We start from the raw sequence: 21,622 nt of genomic DNA, 5'->3' as shown, positions 1-21,622 counted from the left end.
CTGTTCTTGTACGTGGTTGCTGCATCGAGGGCAGCTTTGCATCATCACCTTAGCCACGTTGAGAAATTCTTCCTTGATACAAAGTACAGGCATGAGGAGTGCTGGTGTCCCAGGGCTGTTATATTGTGCAACTTTGCTGTGATGGTTTGGCAACTTTGAGGGCAGAGGGAGGATCTATTTGAAAGGAGTACTTTCCCATAGCAAACTGAAAACGAGTTAGGAGCCTGTACATAGTGCAGTTCTCTGTACACTTTATGTTAATGTCATCTGCTCTTTTGGGGGAGGTTCTACAGCACCAACCCAGAGTCTGTCCCTCGTGTGTCAACTCCGTGACCGCAAGTTCCTCCCACAGTACCTGAAATTGCCCTGCAGGTAGTATTTTAAAGTATTTAATGTATTTTAAAGATAGGTAGTGATTTTAACCTTTTAAAGAAGCCTTCTTATGTCTGGCAGCTTGTTTCTATGTAGGATACTATTTTGATTAACGTACAGGTTTCTTTTCTGTCTGTCTGTCTGTCTGTCTGTCTGTCTTTTAATACAGCCCTGGAAGGGGAAAGGAAGTTTTGCAGGGCTAGAAGTTTCATCCACTTTGTTCTAGGAAGGCATGCCGGTGTTGAAGTGGAAAGGGTCATCTATGGCTATTTCTTCTAAAACAAGTGAATTTTAAATTTTACTTTCAGACCTTTAATTTTGTGTTCATTAAAATGTTTGACCCTTTTGGATTTTGTTCTTTATTATAAAATTATGTCAATCTGGTATTTGCCTTACCTAGTTCCCTTTAGTGGAAGTTACATATTTGTAGATCACTAATTTTCTACCGCAGTTTCAAGCATCAGTGACCCAGATGATTAAGAAATAGTTTATGTTTGCATTTGGGGTGGAGTATTGACTTACGTATGTGGTGGATTTACCTTGCTAACTGTGTTTTGTTTAGGCTGATAGCACAGACTGACAGCTTAAAACAGTCAGGTGGCAGGGGAAAATTTTAATGGAAATATTTCCCTAGATTTGCGGTCGTTGGTGAACTGGTCATTCACTATGTTTGATTTCTTGTTCTGTGAAGTAGAATATACCTTAAAAAACCCACTCTTTCAGTTCTGGAATATAAGTGACTAAATTATAAATGAGTTCTGGTGTTTAAGCAGTGAGATATTTATAGCAGTGTGTTGCTAAGAAAGTCATGAGAGAAGGTTGTCATGGATTTTGATAATCTATCACAACTTCAATACTGATGTTTTCTGGACAACTTTCAGATAGTAAAACTTGATTAAGTTATTGTTTGGGGGTTATTTGCAGAATAGCCAGTGGTAGTGAGATTACATGTCATTTTGAGGGTTTTTTCTTTAATGCAGACTTAGAATTCAGTTAAATCTGAACGAAATTATGATTAGGAGTTATGGAGCCATTAATAGGTTTATTTTGTTGAAGGAACTTTATCATCTATATCACTGAACAGCATCATCATTTAAAATACAGCAAAATTGCTTTCACTTACTATATCCAAAGGGATTTTTAAAAAACAGCATGCATTTTGTTATGTATGATTTTCAACTTTTAAACCTTAAACATTAAATGATCACCTCCATTAATGCTCTTTATATTTGAAGGCATTTCAGTGGTCAGTCAGTAAATATTGCACAGAACGTATCACTCAGTCTGTAAATATTTATTGTACACCTGCTATGTGCTTGTTCTAGGTGGTGGGGCTTCAATGCTGAACAGCCTCAACCCTTATAGAGGTTAGAGTGTAGTGAGAATTGAATAACCTGTATGTAATAAGATTTAAACTAGAATGTGATTGATGGGGTTGAAGTAACTAGGAGGCTGATTTTATGTTAGTAAAAGAAAAAATAGAAGTGTGAGGATGAAAAGGGCTGCTTCAGGAAGTGTTGGGTTCTCTCATCTGTGTGTAGCTGTTCTTTCTGCCAGGAATCTTAAACTACTGATGTGGAGCGGATTCAAGTTTCAGCTAAGGGAATGAATTAAATACATTTAAGATGTATAACAGTTCTCATAATGAGAAATAAAGTAGCTAGTGTTTATCCTTTTTCATAGTTGAAGGAATAGTGCTAAGAATAGTTAAGTAACTTGCTTAAAGTCACACAGCTGTCAAGTGGTGAATCCAGCTCTGGTAAAGCCAGGCTCCCTTTTTTCTTAGACTATACTAAGTTGTTCTTAGGGAATTTTTTTTTAAGTATGCTATCAATATAATATATGTGGAGGTATCCTTCCAGATTAACTGAGAACTCTGAGAAGAGTATGACTATAAAGCTTTTTTTCCCTTTAAACTGGGAATTTTAAAAAAGTATCCTTTTAAGATTAAGTCATAAGATTAAATCTTTGGGTGCTGCCCCACATTTCTTCTTTAATCCAGCAGATTTTATTTCCAAATAGAAGGGCTTGCTAGTTTACCCTTTTTAGCTGTTCAATCTACTTAGTAGAGCTAAAGCAGTAAAGAAAATTGTATTGAGTCTTAGGAGCCTTCAGCACTTTAAATTATTATATGACAGAAATATCTTGCCAATTAACCTTGTTGTCACGTCCTCCTCCCTCTTCATTTGTTTTTCCATTTTCATGTTGCTAAAGTAAAGGGTCCATCGGGACTGCCAGTTTCTGATGTCTCATCGAGAGATGAGAAGGGAGCTCAGGGTTGCTTTCTAAGGACCCAGCTGATAGATACTTCATTTTACCGAACTAACACAGTTGGTAAAGCATTATATTTAATAAGTTATAATATGTATACATATTTTCTACATATTATAATTCTAATTTTACTAATATTCTCATTTCACCAGCTCAGTGTTAATTGTGTTGTTTTTTTCTTAAAAATGTATACTTTAAAATAGTAAATTAAAGTTGTAGGTTTTTTTTTTTTATTACTCTGAACGAAAAATTAGTCTTCGAGAGAGAGATTACTGCTAATGTTCTTGACCACGTGGGAAGATCCATCTGCAGCATGAAATCTGAATAATAGTCCTGAGGAGTTGAGGGTTTGGAAGTCAGGTGTTTGAGATTCTTACTGATGCTTCTGTTCCTAGAGTATTATTGCTGGGTCGTTAGCCCTGGTTGTATACTGAAAGGTCAAGATTCAGTTTGCGGGTACTTTTAATTTGGCCTGCACTGGAGATTTTATGTTTCTTAATTACCAACATTTAAAAATGGAAGAATTTGTATGATTTGGATTTCTGACTTCTCAGGAAAATTTAGAAGATCTCGTAGCCCCAGACCTGCATTCATCCTAGTAGTAAGTGGTAAGATGGAGAGATGGAGTCTAGAGCAGCTGCCAGAAGCTCTTACATGTAGTTTATAGTCCCCACCCACTTGCTCTGCTTACTGATGGTACTTGCCTGGCCTCACATCATATGAATTTGAGAGACTTACTAAATGAGGAGCGTTACTGACACTCCTCATTAAAAATGGGAAGAGTTAATAGCTGAATAGTAGAGGGTGATCATTTTTACCACTCCTTAAACAGTTTATCTTTGAAGAGACTTTCACTGAGAAATTTTATTTTATAAAGGACATTATCATCATAATGTTGAATTTTAAGAAATCATTCTATTAGAAATCTTTTAAAAATCTCTTGAAATATTTTTTTGTTTCTCTGCAGTACAGTGATAGTAAGTAGATAGTGCCTCCTTTTCCTTTGAGTTTGGCGGACTTCTTTAGTGCAGGGTGTGGGACCCTAATTAATTATATGTAAGCATTTACTTTTCTGATCTAAAATGAGGGAACAGCTACTTAGAGATAAAATTTGAATTCAATGAATGAGAATGGAACAGATATTTGGGAAAGACTTCACTTTCCAAGCTCATAGAATATCTTCTGAACATGACTGTTTTTGTTATAACTGTTGTTCTTTTACTCAAAAATATTCTAATATATATTTGTGAAAATTGTTCACATATTCTTAACGACGAAATTGAGGAGGTGAGGACAGGGATGTATTTAGTTAGATAGGGTCTTTTAGTATCTTTATATTTATCTGTGTTTTCTCTAAATATATCATTAATTTCAGAGAACTAAATTAGGCTTGGTCTGGAAAGCCTCATACTCTGATGTGGTTTGTAATTGTGTTATTTCTTCCTTGGTCTTATGAGATGAGGAAGAAAAACATTTATTCATACTGTTAGTTATTCCTTTTTTAATTTTACTGATTATTTAAGATAAAGACATGAAGTAATCCATATCTTCTTAAAAACTTTTAAGGTAAATTCACTGAAAGCTGACAATGTCATTTGTAAAGTTAAGCGTAATGTACTGTGTTTATTTGCTTACTCTTTAATACTTTTTTTTTCTATATTGGACAGCTTTTAAAAGGTGTCTTTGCCTAGGCTGGAAAATACTTTAAAATAGCTACTAAAATTCCTTAGTGATTGTAGAAATCATAGTTTTACTTACTAATGTTAGTAGGAAAGATAACTCACCTTTGATACTTTGGGAGAGTGGAGACAGGGACATTGGGATATTACTCTAGCTCTTCCAGAGTAATGATGCAGTAGCTAATTTTTTAATCTATTGTGCTTTTTTTCTTGTACTCCTCCTCAGATGACTATCTCTATATAAACATAATTGTAAGATCATGGTCTTAGATAAATAACTAAGTCATTTTTAAAATAGCCACTTATTTTCGGTAACTACTTCCTGAAGAATTCCGTACCTGGTATTGTGAGAGTATGATGAAGGTGATAAAAATGGTTATAACATAGTTCATGCTCTCAGGCTGGCTAGTCTTCCTGGGGAAAACAAAAAATAATTAAAGCTCATTATTACATTATGACATTATTATGACATTTGAATATATTTAAGACCTTCAGTTTTGTGAGAAACAGAAAGAAGAGAGATCATTGTCTCAACTTTGTGTTGTGTAGTATTTTGTGGCCTTAGGTTTCTTGGTACACCTAAGTATATTCCAATTTGGTGCTGATTTTAATTCTTGTAGGTTGGATTTTGTTAAGCTATTTTTAATTATTGTGATTTAGGCATTTAAAACACGTTAGGTGGAAAATGATACATTGAAAATTAAATCTTTCCTCTAGAAATTCGCTTTATACATTGAAGAGAGAGGAGTAATTATGAAGATCCTGTTGGATTCTTATCAGTAGTGTATACAGGTCTGTTGGCTGTCTGGGAAAGCCCCACTTTGTTCCTGGGAATAGCCAAAGCAGATCATTATAAAGTAGACTGTAGTGGAGGAGCATGCCTGATCAAACACTTCATACAGACTTACAAATATTACTAATCCTGTCATGAGGCAGAGGCACAGGTAATAAAATCAGTTTGCTGACTATTTGCCAGGCAATATGTGTACAGATGCAAACATTTGCTGTCTCATTTAATAGTTACAGCTACTGTGTAGGAAAAGTTGGTATTTCATTTTTACAGATGTGGAAACTTGAGACTTAGAGGGGGTTAGTGTGTTTTTCAAAGTTGAAAAGTCCTGGACTCCCAAAGACGTGAGATAAATCAATAGTTACGCTAAGTAAACCAGGAGTGTGCAAACAAGTTGATGTTAGGCCCACAAATTGGGAATGATTTTTACATTTTTAAACTTTACATTTAAAATAACTCAAAAAGAAAAAAGAAGAAGAATGTACAACAGACCATGTGTACCTACCAATTCAAAATACTTACTATCAGGCCCTTTGTTAAAAAGGTTTGTGAATTCCTGCTCTAAACCCTTAAACAAAAAGCCCTAAAAACCAAAAAACTATGCTTAAGTGCCTACGAAAAAGAAACATGTATGCATGTAAGTTGAAAGGTACTTTTAAACCTTTTTTTGAGGGTCCTATCTTTTTAGAAAGTTAATGAAAACCATGGATACTCTGCAGAAAATAAATGAACAGTTTAATTTTATAAAGTTTTTTGTCCTCTGGAAACCTGTCTGAGGTCCTAACACTCTAGGTTGAGTGCTAAACGCAGATAGAAGGACCCAATTTTCTTCCCATAAATATAACTAAAACTAACAGGCTAAAATAAATATGAAGCACTTCATACTGGCCTTCTTATATGGCTTGTATGGCTCAGGCATTTCTAAAAAACCTCTCTCTATGCAAGAAAATATAATCTGTCTCTTTTTTTTTTTTTCCCTCTTAGTAAGATTCCCTATAGCAGGCTGAAACTTTCTAAATCAGTTGTTCAAAGAATATCTGGCATTTCAAGTTAGTTTCTACCAATAAATACCTCATTTAGACTCAGCATTTCTTCCCTTCACATTCTCCATTTTCTAAGAACTGGGTCACCAGGCAACAAGTCCTATTAAATCCCTTTATTCCTTTCTGGAGCCATAGGACCTACCAACACTTTTGGCATGGCATCAGAGACCATCACACTTCATTGGAAAGTTGTAAAGCAACTACCTAGTCATTAGCAGAAGTTGTACAGAGTAGTTTCCAAGTCTCTCTTGCCAAATTGCTAGGACTCCCATAAAACCACGTACTTACCTTATTTGTACTAGGGGAAATGATGTGTGAGTTTTAATTATTTACCTTCAAATGAGTAGAGCTGCAGGTGCTAAGTAAAGACAAACCGTACTATGGAATTATTTCGTTCTTTTTGGGTTGAGGCTATAGAGAAGTGCTTACATTACTATTCCAGTAAATAGAGCTTTGTATTAACGTGTACCCGAATTTAGCACTCTTTTGAGCAACAGCCCTTGGACAAAAGGCCTTAATCTTCTCTTAGTCTGAGTTTCCATTATCCGTAAAATAGAAATGGAAACAGTATCTAATTGGAGATAATAAATGTCACATATGTCTACCAAATAAATGTATCTTTCCTTTAGTAACTAATTGAATATACACATTTATTGATTATCCTACCTTGGTCAGACATTTTGCTAGAGATACGTCAGATGTTTGCTGGGTGATACATTAAAAATTTTTTCCCTTTTTAAATGAGTGATAAGCTCATTGTAAAAATTCAGTTAGAAAAATATGAGATGTCAAAGTGAAAAATCTCCTGTGATACATTTTCTTAAAGCAAAGTGTTCAATTTGGAGACTATTCTTACATATTTTTTCTAAAAGTATTCTAATTTGTTATTAATTTATAAAAAACAGGATCATAGGTGGTACCCCACTGTTAGCATCTTGCTTTTTTTTTTTTTTGCTTGTTTTACTCACTATATTTTAGTTTTTCAAATATACCTACTTTATTTGCTTTGTCAAGTGGTTAGAATTATACTGATTGGAAGTACCGTAACTTAACCAATTCCTTGATTTTTTTTCAGTTTTTCACTAATACAAACAATGGTACCATAAACATCCTTTTCATATCTTTGTGTAGATACTAGGTTTTTTCTTTTGATGTTTTTAAGTTTGGTTTTTTTGTTTGGGGATTTGTTTTCCAGTTTTTTGCAAATGTTCAACTATTATTTAGGAGCATTAAGAAGTTAAAAATGTACTTCTCTCTCTTTTAATTTTATTTTCCTGATGTATACCCAGTGTTAAGTTTGAGGTGTACACCTAACTCAACCCTCAAACACACATATACAGACCTCTTATATACTAAGGAGGTACCTGTTTTTCCCTCTGCCCTTCCCTATCCATCTCCCTCTCCTTTTCTCCTTAATAATAAAATGGGGAGTATAATATAAATGTGACTCAGAGAATTGGTTTGTAGGTATAACATGGACATTCTCCTCTATGCAGTATATATGGGTCTAACTCATTCACTGATTTACTCCGCTCCTGGCAGTACTCTCTAGCTCTGAGCTTATCTTCTATAACTTTTCCTTCCAGTCTATTCTGGCCTCCTGGCTATTCTTACACTCCAAACTTATGCCCATCACAAAGCCTTTGCTAGTCTTTCTCCAGCAATGTTCTTCCTACAGATAGCCAAAGAGCTCGCCCTGTCACTTTTCTGTTCCCTGCTTCCATATCACCTTTTCAACTATCCTGTATAAAATGCTATGTTAGCCTTTTAAAAGCAGAATTTTTTTTTGCACAACCTTTTTATTAACACATAATGTGTGTGTGTGTTATGTTACCGTGCGTGTATATAGAAACTGCCCAAAACCTAGGTATAATCTGTCTCTTCTTTTTTTTTCTTTTTTTTTTTCCCTCTTACTAAGATTCTTACTTATACTTAATAAATTTTCACAGAGTGAACTCAGCAATGTAACTGAAGTACTGGGATTTTGAATTTAGTCTGTCTCAAGAATACCTGTTCATTGAATTTCTTAAACAGAATGCATGGAACATATTTTAAGCCTTTTTTTTTAATGGTTGAAAGTTTTCATTATAAACACAGACTGATAATATGTAACTCAGTTCTTCCTGATTATAAAATCAGTATTGAAGAGAAGTGCCTCCTCCTCTCACACACACACACACACACACACGCGCGCGTGCCCACAAGCATAAATGATGCTGACTGAGGTCTCCAGCAGTACACAGTGCTGACTTCAAGGTCTGTCAGGCACCTTATGGACACCATCTCTCCTCTTCTCACTTCCACGTACAAAGACAAAACACAACTGTGTTTGCAGCCTTCACTGACACTCCAGAAGCCTTGGTTTTTAATTTCACATTCTTAGGAAAGGTCAGTATCAATAAACTAGATTATCATCCTTCCCTTGGACTAATACAGAGTAACAATAAAACTTATTTTCACTATTTTGGTGCATAAATACCAGTTTTCATGAAATCAATGAAATGCATTAGAACATGTATTTCTTCTCTAATCAGCATGTCTTTATGCCTGTGAATTCTTCATGTATTGTAGAGAGAATGGCTGATGATAATGTAGGTGGAGTACTAAAGTGTCTGTGCTTTGATTTGCATAACTTTGATAACAAAAAAAATGCTACACAATTTTCCACTCCCCAGCATAATTCTTCTTGATATGTACTTACAACAGAAATGCTGATTAGCACGGTAAAGTTGTTTTAGTTGGGTTTATTCTTTTGTATAAAGTACCTGTTGCATATACGTGGTTCATTGGTAAGGTATGTGCCAGCTGAATTTGTATTTCTAACCTCGGTCTATTTAGATATGGTATTTCTGCTAGGATCAATTCCATATCCTACCTGTATCAATGTGCAATTATAAGCGACTTGTTTTTTACTATAAAATTTTAAGTAGCAATGATAGGGAGATAATATTTCTGTTTAGTAGCTGGCTATAAGAATCTGTTTTGAAAAATGACTGTGCTGTGTTCTTAGATACAGCTGTTTCATGACATCAGTATCTACTAAACAGTGCATCTGGTGTTTATGTTGTATGCTAACTCATTGTCCTTTCCACACAATAGCCTTTCATACATATTAGATTATACTCATACTCATTACTAAGGATGAATGTGGTTGCTGACTACACAATCTTGCTGCCTTAGTTATTTGGTCAAGCAAGTAAATAATTCAAAGCTTTTAGTTCTATGAAACTTGCCATGCCTGAAGTAAGAGCCATTCTTCTATAGCTAATTTCACTGTATAATTATTTTTATAATACATTGAAAATCTTACTGTGTTCTTAACCATTATTAAGTGTAGTATTATTTTCTGTAAAACTTAGGAAGATGATGTCTGATCTATTTTAATACTTGGAAAAGTTGTTAGTTCTCAGAATTTAACTTTGGATTTTAATCAGGACTATAATTGCAAAATCTTGACATGGGAAGAATTTAAGTAAATGTTTGTAGCAAAATATAGTTCCTTCTGTTTGCTAATGCTGGAGTGGTAGATCGGACAGACTGAATTTAGTTCAGATGTTTTGAAATTAGTGAAGTGTGAGGAGAAAACTCATGACATTCTTAGTCTGTAGTAAAGCCCGTGAATACAGTTTATCTAAATTATAGGCCGTTTTAATTGCTCAGTTAAAATATTTGAGTAAATTATTCAAAATATGTTAATGTTTAGTACTATAGACTAAGGGTTTGGACTCATTTTGAGATTCATGCCAGTCAACAAGCACTTATTAGATCAGAATCTGTGGAGCGTCTGTGCTCTTAAGGTTTCTCTTGGAAGTAATTCAGGCTCTTGCCCTAAAACAGTAGGATTAGGGGATGAGGAATGTCTGTTTACTATAGATGTTTAACTAAATCATTTCTTGACTTAGTGTATCCTTGGGCAAGACATACAACTTGTAATTTTTGATACTGAATGAAATAAAAATCTAAAGATTTTAAAGTCCTTAGAGAAAAGAATTACATAAATGTTAATGTCGTATTATTATTATTCACTTCTGTTATTTCTGCATAGGTCTAATGTAGGAATTTTTCCTAAATATGCAGGTACAAATCATCTTTAAAAATATTTTCATTTAGTAAGTTCCAACTTTAGTTAGTGGTTGATTAAGCACTAAGAGTAGAGGAAGATAGGAATAATACTAAAATCGTTTATACTTCAGAAGATGCTTTGCTACTTTTACTTGGATAAAGAAGAATGAGGGGAGAGCTGGACAGTTACAACCTTAAAGTATTAACTTTCACCTCATTTCTCTTGTTCAGATCTTTTGCTGTTTCTTACTTCATATCTGAGGTGGAGTTTTTGTCTGATACATCTGATGGCTTAAGAAGACAGATTTCTGTGTTATATACTTCACTGTTCATGTCTTTACCATAGTAGGGAGTTAATAATTTTGCCTTAAGATGTTTTCTCTCATCCACTAGACTTCAGAAGAGGTTCAGTTTACTCAGTAAATGTTATACTATCTTTGTTCAGGGCACTATGTACTGCAAAGAGAATTCGTGCAGTGAGGAAACAAATAAAACTGTCCTTCCTTCCTTCAAGATTTTTTAAAAATCTAGTAGTGAGAAACAAAGTACTTAAAGTAAGGTAATGAGTTACAACTTGGAACTTAAGAATTGTCAGACTAAGAAGAATTGCTAAGACTAAGAATTGCCAGACTCAGTGATTTTCAAAGTGTGGTTTGGGGACCCCTTTGGATCTTAAGAGGAGTCTCCCAAGTCAAAACTATTCTTACAATAATACAAAAATGTCATTTACCTTTTTCACTGTCTGTCTCATAAGTGTGCAATGGAGTGGAATGTGAGTTTGTATATTCTTATGTTTAAAAGTATTATTTATAATTTCTAATGTGGTAAATATAAATAGATATAACCCACATAAATAACAGCTTTTTGAAGTCCTTAATAATTTTTTTGAATGTATAGAGGTCCTGTGAACAGAATCTTTGAGAACCGCTGGTCTAACCTGAAGTTTATTTATTTTTACCATATGTAAAGGAGGTACCCCTATTGCCTCACTTTCTGAGTTAGCTCTAATGAATATTAAATACATACATTATTTTCCGTTGCTTTATAGTATTGCTTGTACATACTGATGTTGTAAGGAGTACAGGGCTGGGATGTCTTGCAGTTTTGACTGTACCATTTACTGTGTGATCACAGAAAGCCACTTGAATTGCCCCATATTTAGTTTTTTTCACATGTAAAATAAGACTTATAATGTACATTGTTACGAGTTATGAGAATCAAGGATGTATATGAAAGTATTATGTAATTTATAGACATACTAGAATCGTATAAAGTAATTTTTATATTCTCTTATTCAAAGGCATGTGTTGGGGAATCTGGTAGAGAGAAATAGGAATTTGGATTTGAGGACAATTATCATGGTTCTGCCCACCCACCTCCCCCCCCCCCCTTTTATTTAAACCTTTGTGAGAGCTGAGAGTTGCAATTTAATTGACCATAGGCTATGGTAATGGACCTTCACATTGTGGGTCGTGATGAACATAAAAAGGTAGATTTATCAGACATGGTCAAGAGAACTACTTGGTTCCCTGAGCAACTCATCTCATTTGACACTTTCTCTCTCGTACAGATGATATCAGTTAACACTGACTCATCTTTGAGTCACCAGCTATTGAGTTCTATTATGAGGGACCTGCAGCCTCTATTATCACTCTTTTGTTCAGTGCTTCAGAAAATTGTGAGGGAGTTTAGATGTAGATAATTCTGTGCAGAATTAAGAGTTTGGATAAAAGTGAAACTTTTATATTAGGTAGAGGGTATATGAATGAGCAGGAGCGGGGTTTTTTTTGTAACAATATTTATTATCTTTGTTCTTATTAGTTACATAACTGTTCAGGAATATTTTTTTCTCCCTAGGAGTACAGAAATTAAAATAATTTTCCCAGATACGGACTTTGTCAGCCCAGTGCACACCAAGGAATTCCATAAATAGAATAGTTCTCTATGGGTTTCCTTAAGTCGGTTGCTTAATATATTCAGTTTAATATAAGCCTTAGTTAAAAAGCTTAATGACACAGAAGGTGATACCTAAGGTAGGGAGGCATACTGACTGTTACTAATTTGTTTTCTTACACTTACAAGTTCATATCCTCACAAAGAACACAATTAAAAAAAAAATCAACTAGTATGGTGACTGAAACCATGGCCACCTGAAGTCCAAGGAAGACAAACAGCTATAACCATGAACGTCAAACATGGTAATGTTGAGCCCTGAACTGGTTTCTTGTGGAAGGGAAGAAATTTGCTGTCTCACATGTCTGTGGAGACCAGCCTTCAAATAGATAAATAGAAAGTTTGATAGGAAGTATTTCTAGAGCACCTTACTGTGCTAAATGCTTTATGTGAATTTTCTCATCCAGTCCTTACAGTAACCCTGTAAGATAGGTGCTAATTATTATCCTACTTTTACAGGGAAGAGACTGAGGCTCTCAAAGTTTAATTAGCTTGCCCAAGGTCTCAAAACTCCTAAGTGTTGGACCTACAATTCAGAACCAAGTCCTGACTCTAAAACCTCTTAACACTGCTTTAAACTACCTTGTCAAAAAGAAGCTGAGAAGTGAGGGGTGCTAAGAACTTTTCATTATTTCATGTAGTCCTTATAACAGCATTGTGAGGTAGGTGCAATTATTATCCGCCTTCTGCATATGAGGAAACTGAGGCTTAAAGTCAAGAAGTTTGCTCAAGGTCATATTGCTGGGAAGTGGCAAAGTGGGATCCCGAGCCAAGCTGTCTGGCTCCAGAGTCTGCTCTTAACCACTCTTCTGTCCTACCTGTCAGATATGTTTCCTCCTCAGGCAACTCCTTGTTTAGTGGGAGGCAGGGGTGGTGTGGGAGAGCTGGAGAGAGACAGACACGTAAAGAGGGTGATTAGAGGCATCACAGAAGTGTGCATAAAGTGCTTTTAGAACCCAGATGAGGAAGCAGTGACCAGATGGTGGGGGGGGATGGGGGGAAGGTTAGAGAGGAGGTGACTTTGAAGGAGAACTTGAATAGTGAAAAGAAGCTTACCTTGTGGGGCTAAGTACGGGATCAGGGTGATTAGCAGGCAGACCAATCTCTCAGAAAAAATAATATAGCCGTACTTGCTAAGTGTGGAGGGGTTCGGTGTGTGAGTTGTCTTTTTCATGTAATATCAGTTGAACTGTTTAAGTAAATTGAAAATTTGAAATTTAGGTTCATGGTTTACCAATATAGAAAATTAAGAGTATTTCTAACCACTCGTACTTTTTCTTTCTAGTTTTATGTAGTTTTGTATTAGTGTGCTGTATTTTGCATAATAATGTGTACCATACAAGTTACGGCCAGTAGAGGTTTGTGATGAAATTTAAATAGAGCAGGAGAACTCATTATTTAAAGGATTACTGGGGTGCCTCAGAAGAATAATAAATGGAAACACATTTTGAAAACGATCATCACTGATTTATCTAGTTTATATATCTAGTTTGCTAGTTTGTAATGTGCGAGAGCCAAGACTGTCGGACTGAAAGGCAGAAGTGACGCAGAACTCTCAATTGCCTGTTTGTATCTGCTTGTTCTCTCTTCCTCAGGCAGAATGTAGTGCTGTTTGTATTCTTGAGCCTGAAATAAGACTGTAGTCTCTGAGTGTCTGCCTGATTGGTCTCTCTATCCTTAGGTAAGAATTTTGTTGCATATTTGTTGAAGGGATGAGATGACATGTAAGCTGACTGTTAAAGGATAGTATAGCTTTAGGCACAGGAAGATGAGATGAAAGTACAGTGTAGGTAGAAGAAATAACAAAGGAACAGAATCAGGACATTTATGATGTCTTTAGGGATTCAGTGAAGAAGCCAGTTAGGTTAGACTCAAGTGCAGAGAAGGAAGAAAACCAGAATGTGTGTGCCTGTTACATGACAGGAACTCTAGGTGTTTCACATGTGTGAACTCCCTAAATCTTTGGTATAGTCCTGTGAGGTAGCTTTTTACTAAAGAAAATAAAAGAGGCTTTAGAAATTACAGAATTCTAAGTGATCATTGAAAACCTGAACCAAGCCATTGGGAACACAGAAGAATAGTAGAAGAGACATTTTAGCAACATGAATTTGGGGGAATGGAGGTGGAAATGATTGGTTGTGAGAAGGGGAGGAGTAAAAGGTAACTTCAGGTTTCTAAGTGTCTGAAATGCCAATAAGAGAAAACAGGAGAGGAGGAACAAGTTTGAAAGAAAGTGTTCCATTTACTTTTAAGCATAAATGTATGGAACATATAGAAGCTGTGAGAGGAAATGATGTTGCTAAGGAAAGTATAAAAGAGAAAGGACACAGAAAGGGGGAACCCAAGTTGTTTGGTATACAGAACAAACCTCTTCTAATTCTCCATTATGGGAAATTTCAAACTTATTCACAAGTTAAGAGAATCATTCGGTGAACCGCCATTATTTGCAGCCAGATAATCATTAACTTGTGGCCACTTTTGATCATCTCTATCTTCCCACACTCCCCTCTCCTGATTATTCTGAATCAGATCTCTATCAAATCTCAAATCTCTAAATTTGGTATGATTCTAAATTCTTTACACAACACCTTCCCTCCTTGACGAAGCCTCATCCAACCTCTGCTTGAATATTTCTAGAGGCAGAAGGCATGCCATACACTGAGACAGCTGTGTCCTTTTCTGACTAGCTCTAATTGTTAGAAAGTTTTCCCTTTTATTGAGCTGAAAGCTCTAGCATGTTTATTATTTTGGCAAGGACACAAGAACCCATGCTGAAGTCAAGAGTAGATTTAGACTTCAGAATATTTTTTTATTGGGTTTGTAGTGAACCCTTTTTCTCTAAAGATCTCAGTGTTTGCAAACAGTTTTACTGCTGCCGTGTGATGGAGATGTCACCAGCTGGCATTCAGGGTGCTTATAGAGCAGTCTTGAAGAAACATCTTAGTCAGAGCAAAAACATATTTTAGATGTTAAAAAAGATTCTCTCAGATCCATGTCTAAGAAGAAGGCTTGGCTCCTCTTGTAGGTGTAAAATTTTAAATATGTATTTTTAAAATGTTACCAAAGTAATGCATATTTTTAATTAAACATGTTTTTTCTTTTAAACTTTTACTGAAGTATAATTCATTGCTCAAAAAGTGCACTAGTCGTAAAAATTCAGTTCAATGAATTTTTACAATGTGAACAGAACAGCATTCAGAACAAGGAATCTAATATTACCAGCAATCAAAAAGTCCTTCATATGCTGCCTTCCCTGCTCTGTCTAAGAGTAAGTACTATCCTGACTTCTACCACCGTAGCTTTGTGTGTGTGTTGGGGAGAGGTGGGAGTTGCCTGTTTTTGAACTTCATAAAAATTGAGCCATAGTGTATGCATTCATTGTTTTTCTAGCTTCTTTGGCTCAATAGTATGTTTGTGAGATTAATCCATGTTATTGTGTGTAGATGTGGTTTTTTTTTTTACTATATTTGCTATGATATATTCCACTGGAAAGTACATCAGTTTATCCCTTCTATTGTTGATGGACAGTTGCTGTTATGAATATTCTTATGCATGTCTTGGTAAACGTTTACGCACATTTTTATCAGATACGTAGGATTGATGGGTCATAGGTTACACATCTATTCATAAGCGTAGTAGATAGTGCCACACAGTTTTCAAAGCAGTTATAATAGCATGGTAGCAATTTCACATCCTTTTCAACATTTGATATTGTCTGTCTTTTCATTTGAGTTAATGTACATAACTTAAAAATCAAGTATAATATAGGACTTATGATTAAAATCAGCTGTTACTTCCCTAAACCCTCTTCTTTCCTCCCCTAAGTCACATTCTTTAGGAGCAACCATTTAAAACTACTATTTCTGTTTTTAACAACTTATAAGAGGCAGTGATTAATAACATGGGTTTTGGAGCTAGATTGCTTAGATTATTTTCTTGACTCCACCACTTACTGTGTAACTTTGAGTAAGTTATTTAACCTCTCTGTGTCTCAGTTTCCTCCTGTACAAAATGGGGATTAATGATAGTACCTATCTCACAGAATTATTGTGAGAATTAATAAATGTAATGCCTTTTACATAGTGAGTACTCAGTAAAATGTTAGCTATACTAGTTTTAGTGTTACTCTGTTACTCAACAAAGTCATACAACTGTCTTGATTCTTTAATCAGATAAGTCTAATGAAACATTTACATATCAAAGCAATGACAAGAGCAATTATCTCTAGGTAATTGGGTTAGATTTTTTTAAAAATAGCTTTACTGAAATATAATTCATATTCCATACAGTTCACTTGTTTAAAGCTTACAATTCAGTGATTTTTAGTATATTCACAGACATGTACAACCGTCACCATGGTCAATTTTAAAACATTTTTGTCACCTCAAAAACAAAACCCCATACCCTCACCCATCATCCTTCTTACCCACCTACCACCCCTAACCCTAAGCAACTACTAATTACTTTCTGTCTCTGCTGATTCCTCTATTCTGGATTTTCATATAAGTGAAATTATATAATTCGTGGCTCTGGGGGCTTATTAGCTGTATCTATTTGGAATATTTTTTCTGCTCCTCTCTCTCCCCTCCCCTTCCTACCCCTCTATTTCTTTCCCCTCCCCCTGGCACTTCTATTATGTGTATGTTGGTGTACTTAATAGTATCCCACATTTCTCTAAGGCTCAGTTCATTTTTCTTCATTTTTGTTCCTCTTACATAACCTCTGTTGCTCCATCTTCAAATTCACAATTTTCTTTTTCTTCTGCCAGTTCACATCTACTGTTCATAGCCCTTTTGGTGGGTTTTAAAATTCCAATTATTGTACTTTTCAACTCCAGAATTCCCACTTAGTTTTCAAAATTATTTCTGTGTCTATTGATATTATGTATTTGATGTGACATCATCATAATACTGCCCTTTACTTCTTCAATCATGCTTTAAAATTTGTGTGAACATATTTGTAAGAGCTGTTTTAAAGTCTTTCTGTTAAATCCAACACCTGATGACTCTAACTGGCAGTTTGTTTTGCCTGCTTTGTTTCTGCTTTATGGATCATGCTTTCCTGTTTCTTTGTATGCCTTATAATTTTTGTTGGGAACCAAATATTTTAGATAATATACTATAGCAACTCTGGATACTGGTCCCGCTCTCCCAGGGCTTGTTATTTGTTTGTTTTTTAGTCATTTGCCTGGATTATTTTAGTGGAGTGTTGAGTCTCTGACATTGTACCTATTGTTTTCAACAATGCCCTGAGGCACAAATTGTTCTAAAAATGAATCCAGTCAAATTGTGGCTCCTTTGAAGGAGTAGTTTCTGAAGTTAGTGTTTGATATTTGTTTTGACCCTAGGAAAGCTCATCCCAGCTTTGTTAGTTCCTGGTTCTCTCCTGCAAGCTAGGCAGCCTTTATTGTAGGCTGTATCTTCATTAAATCCATGAATCTCTTCCCATTAGCCTTTCATCTCAACCTCCATTGTTCATGAGAACATTTTTAAATTTGAGCTTTTTCATATTCTGTTGTAAACATAGTTCCTTTGGGAAGAGTTTAGAAGCTGTTTTATGGCCTGCATTCCCCTCTCCTCCCTTGGCAAAATCTTTGAGCCAGGTCTCTGGAGTTAGGGATGGGGACAATGGCAAGTTTCTCTGTGAATGACCCTCCCACTCTAACTATTGGGTGCTAGATGGAGGTAGGATGAGAGGTGGTAGCAGCCTGAGGACATCTTGACATAGAACCACTGTGACATGAGCCAGGTCAAGGACAGTCAAGGACCCTGTTTTCTTAGTGTTTTTGGCCCAAGGTTGAGTCTCTGTTCCACAGGTGGGGACTGGGTCAGTGAAAGGAGTTGCCAATCTCTTGACCACACTTGCCCCGAACTTAGCCTACTAATAGTTAGCTAAGGGCCAGATGGGAAACACTGATGCCTGCTCTTCCCTTTGGGAAGAAAGCCCTCTAACAGGGAACTAGAGGGGGTGAGGCAGCCTGTGTTCTTAGCTTTAGCAGTCTATCTCTTCCAGGCTGAGCTTGTTGGAGGGAGCAGTCTTGGTTCAGACACCACAGACTCTCACCTTCCTTGCCATATTTTTGTGGATTTTCTTGAATAGAATTTTCTTTGTTTGCTGTTTGTCTTTAGGACCATTTGCAGAGGCTTTAATTTTGGTTTAAATAATTTTCACCAGTTTCACGGGGGAGCAGGTTGGTGGAGCCTCTCATACTATCATGATAGAAGTACATCTTCCCAAGTTGTTTTTTTTTTTATTGAAGTGTAGTGATTTACAATATTAGTTTCAGATGTACAACAAAATGATTCAGTTTTATATATATATTTATGTGTGTGCGTATATGTGTATCTATATACACACACATTCATACATATTTTTTCTTTTCAGATTCTTTTCCATTATAGGTTATTACAAGAAATTAAATATAGTTCCCTGTGCTATTTAGTAGGCCCTTGTTGTTTATCTATCTTATATATGCTAACATGTGTCTGTTAATCACCAACTCCTAATTTATCCCTCCAGCCTCTTTCCCCTTTGGTAATCATAGTTTGTTTTCTATGTCTGTGAGTCTGGTTAAATAGAATTTGTATCTTTTTAGATTTCACACAGAAGTGATATCATATGATACTTGTCTTTATCTGACGTAACTTCACTCAATATGATAATCTCTAGGTCCATCCATGTTGCTGTAAATAGCATTATTTCATTCTTTGTATGGGTGAGTAATATACCACATTTTCTCTATCCAGTCATTTGTTGGTGGACATTTAGGTTGTTTCCATGACTTGCCTATTGTAAATAGTGCTGCTGTGAACATTGGGGTACATGTATCTTTTTGAATTACAGTTTTCTCTGGATATATGCCCAGGAGTGAGGTTGCTGGATCATATGGTAACTCTATTTTTAGTTTTTTAAGGAACCTCCATACTGTCCTCCATAGTGGCTGCACCAGTTTACATTCCCACCAACAGTGTAGGAGGGTTCCCTTTTCTCCATACCCTCCCCAGCGTTTGTTATTTATAGACTTTTTAAAGATGGACATTCTGACTGGTGTGAGATGATACCTCCTTGTACTTTTGATTTGCGTTTCTCTAATAATTAGCGGTGTTAAGCAACTTTTCATGTGCCTGTTGGCCATCTGGATGTCTTTTTTGGAGAAATGTCTATTTAGGTCTTCTGCCCATTTTTGACTGGGTTTTTTGTTTTTCAGATATTGAGCTGTATGAGCTGTTTGTATGTTTTGGAAATTAGCCCTTGTCAGTCTCATTGTTTGCAAATACTTTCTTCCGTTCTGTAGGTTGTCTTTTCGTTTTGTTGATGGTCTCCTTTGCGATGCAAAGCTTTTAAGTTTAATTAGGTTTCATTTGTGGGGTTTGTTCTGTTTTGTTTTGTTTTGTTTTGCTTTTATTTCCATTACTCTAGGAGACAGATCCAAAAAATATTGTTGCAATTTACGTCAGAGAGTGTTCTGCCTATGTTTTCCCTCTAGGAATTTTATGGTATCCAGTCTTACATTTAGGTATTTAATCCATTTTGAGTTTATTTTTGTATATGGTATTAGAGAATGTTCTCATTTCATTCTTTTACTTGTAGCTTTCCAGTTTTCCCAGCACCACTTATTGAAGAGATTGTCTTTTCTCCATTGTATGTATATTCTTGCCTCCTCTGTCATAGATTAATTGACCGTAAGTGCATGGATTTATTTTCAGGCTTCCTATCCTTTTCTGTTGATCTGTGTGGCTGTTTTTGTGCCAGTACCATACCATTTTGATTTGTAGCTTTGTAGTGTAGTCTGAAGTCAGGGAGTGGGATTCCTCCAGCTCTGTTCTTTCTCAAGATTGGTTTGGCTGTTTGGGGTTTTTGTGTTTACATACAAATTAAAAATTTTTTTTGTTTCAGTTCTGTGAAAAAATGTCATTGGCAATTTGATAGGGATGCATTAAATCTGTATATTGCCTTGGGTAGTATGGCCATTTTAACAATATTGAGTCTTCCAATCCAAAAATACAGTGTATCTTTCATCTGTTTGTGTCATCTTCAGTTTCTTTCATCAGTGTCTTATAGGGAGTACAGGTCCTATGCCTCCTTAGGTAGGTTTGTTTCCAGATATTTTATTCTATTTGTTGCAATGCTAAATGGGATTGTTCCCTTAATTTCTTTTTCTATTTTGTTGTTAGTGTATAGAAATGCAACTTACTTCTGTATATTAATTTTGTATCCTGCAACTTTATCAAATTCATTGATAAGCTCTAGTAGTTTTCTGGTAGCATCTTTAGGATTTTCTATGTATAGTATCATGTCATCTGCAAACAGTGGCAATTTTACTTCTTTTCCAATTTGGATTCCTTTTCTTTCTTTTTCTTCTCTGATTGCTGTAGCTAGGACTTCCAAAACTATGTTGAATAAAAGTGGCAAGGGTGGATAGCCTTGTCTTGTTCCCGATCTTAGAAGAAGTGCTTTCAGCTTCTCACCATTGGGAATATTAGCTGCAGGTTTGTCATATATGACCTTTATTATGTTGAGTTATGTTCCCTCTGCACTCACCTTCTGGAGAGTTTTTTATCATAAATGGATGTTGAATTTTATCATAGCTTTTTCTGCATCCATTGAGATGACCATATGGTTTTTATTCTTCAATTTGTTAACATGGTATGTCACATTGATTGAATTCCAGGTTGGTTTTGAAAGTTTTCTACAAGAGGAAGTACAGGTAGCTTGTAAAAATCTAGTTTTCTGAAAACTAGAGAAAACAGTGACATTTTTAAGTTGATAGTTCAACAGGAGATAAAGGCTAATGAATTTTGAAGGATTTTGTGATAAGATGGTAGAAAGGGAGGGGGATAGAAGCCTCCTTCACTGTCGGGATTCCCTTATGGGTATGAGACACTTAAAGGCTTGGACTAAAGTTTTGAAAAACCAAGTGTTCTTAGAGAATGTGAATGTGTGTGTTCTGTTTATTAGCTTGCTGAACAAATAGCTTTATCCCACTGTTTAGTGTGTTGTTTTTAAACATTTAATTTTAAACATTAAATGGAATACATTTTTCTGATTTTAGTTAATTTTTATGCATAAATTCTTTTAGGAGACCCCCCCCAAAGCATCACTAAACCCAAATTAGATTTTACTACATACAACATGGAAGTCAAACCCAAAAAGATTTGTATTGAATTTCAGCTTTATGCTTGACAAGAAAAATTGATTAATAAAACAGCTGTGATTTAGCAAACTTGGGATTATTATATTCAAAGTTGCTAGTGTATATAGTGATATTTGTGATTTTTTTTATCCAACGACAGAGTTATATGTTCTTCAGGAGCCTTATGTGTTAAAATCACTCAACTACAACATTATATTAATATGCTAGATATAGTTTCTGAATTTTTTTCTTCTCAAAAATTTGGTGCCAGCCTGTGTGAATCAAATGATTTCAATGGAAATTTAGAAACCAAAGAGGG

At 35.4% G+C, this 21,622-nt stretch overlaps 1 protein-coding gene across 3 annotated transcripts in view; it reads left to right on the top strand.

Moving 5' to 3' along the window:
- The window catches only part of PDZD8 (PDZ domain containing 8), a 68,974-nt gene that overhangs the window by 1,703 nt on the left and 45,649 nt on the right, over positions 1-21,622 (top strand). The gene's annotated exons all lie outside the window — the stretch shown is intronic.

This window comes from Vicugna pacos, chromosome 11 (genome assembly GCF_048564905.1).
Source record: "Vicugna pacos chromosome 11, VicPac4, whole genome shotgun sequence".
NCBI classification, from domain to species: domain Eukaryota; kingdom Metazoa; phylum Chordata; class Mammalia; order Artiodactyla; family Camelidae; genus Vicugna; species Vicugna pacos.
Note: the sequence above shows the minus strand (reverse complement) of the source record. Positions and strands in the feature narration are given on the sequence as shown.